This window comes from Gossypium arboreum, chromosome 8 (assembly GCF_025698485.1).
Source record: "Gossypium arboreum isolate Shixiya-1 chromosome 8, ASM2569848v2, whole genome shotgun sequence".
Taxonomy (NCBI): Eukaryota; Viridiplantae; Streptophyta; class Magnoliopsida; order Malvales; family Malvaceae; genus Gossypium; species Gossypium arboreum.
Window position 1 is genome coordinate 64,354,536 of NC_069077.1, and position 1,340 is coordinate 64,355,875.

Here is a 1,340-nt window from a genome sequence, read left to right on the forward strand (position 1 = left end):
AACAGTTTGTTCAGTTTGATGGTTTGCAGGACGAGGATCCTAATGCTCACTTGGCAAATTTCTTAGAATTTTGAGACACTTTTAAAATCAATAACGTTTCTGATGACACCATTTGCCTTCGGTTGTTTCCCTTTTTGTTGAGGAATAAGGCTAAACAATGGTTGAACTCATTACCACGAGGGTCAATCACTAGTTGGGAACAAATGACCGAAAAGTTTCTATTAAAATACTTTTCGCCGGCTAAAACGGCTAAATTACGTAATGATATCTCTTCTTTTGCGCAGATGGATTTAGAAACACTCTACGATGCATGAGAGAGATACAAGAACCTCTTGAGAAGATGCCCTCACCATGGGTTACCACTCTGTCAACAGGTTCAAACATTTCATAATGGCTTGAATCCTTTGACTCGACAGATAACCAACGCAGCCGCTGGCAGAACTATCAATAATAAGACACCTGAAGATGCTTGTGAATTTATAGAAGAGATGTCACTGAATAATTATCAGTGGCAAGTCATAAGGACAAAGCCAACAAAAGCAGTCGGCGTTTATAACATCGATTCGGTCACCATGCTCTCTAATCAGGTAGAACTCTTGAATAAGAAAATTGACGGTTTTCTTAGTTCTTCACAAGTTCACCTAGTAATGCAGTGCAAAGCAAGTGGAGGTGGATCGAGCAATCCAGATTACCCACCCTATGGCCACAACATGGAGAATGAGCAGTTAAATTACATGGGTAATAATCTTCGATCTCAAAATAATCCTTATAGTAATACTTACAATGCAGGTTGGAGCAACCACCCAAATTTCTCATGGGGAGGCCAAGGAAATCAGCGACCACCACCACCTCCAGGCTTCCAACAACCACCCTTCCAAAAAGGGAAAAAGCTGAACCTTGAGGAGATGCTAACAAGATTCATCTCGGTGTCAGAAACTCATTTTTAGAATACCGAGACAGCACTTAAAAATCAACAAGCATCGATCCAAGGGCTCGAAACTCAAATAGGTCAACTCGCTAAATTGATATCTGAACGACCACAAGGTAGTCTGTCGAGTAACACTGAATCTAACCCTAATAAGCAAATCAATGCAATTACCATTCAAGATGAGGAAGGGTTAGTTGCACATGAACCAGAACAGAGGCAAGAAACTATGGTAAGTAAAGGTAAGGGTGAGGTGGACCACAATGACTATAAACCGGTAAGTAAAGAGTACAAACCTCATGTGCCATACCCAAACGTGACAAGGAAAGATCGCATAGAAGAACAATTCGGTAAATTCCTTAAATTATTAAAGAAGTTACATATTAACTTACAGTTTATTGAAGCTCTTTCATAG

At 40.0% G+C, this 1,340-nt stretch overlaps 1 non-coding gene across 1 annotated transcript; it reads right to left on the reverse strand.

The window, feature by feature from the left end:
• Window positions 1-251: 251 nt before the first annotated feature.
• On the reverse strand, window positions 252-358 carry LOC128280366 (small nucleolar RNA R71). Its single transcript, XR_008270546.1, has one exon. It is a non-coding gene; the product is annotated as a small nucleolar RNA R71 (small nucleolar RNA).
• Between the last annotated feature and the right edge of the window lie 982 nt (window positions 359-1,340).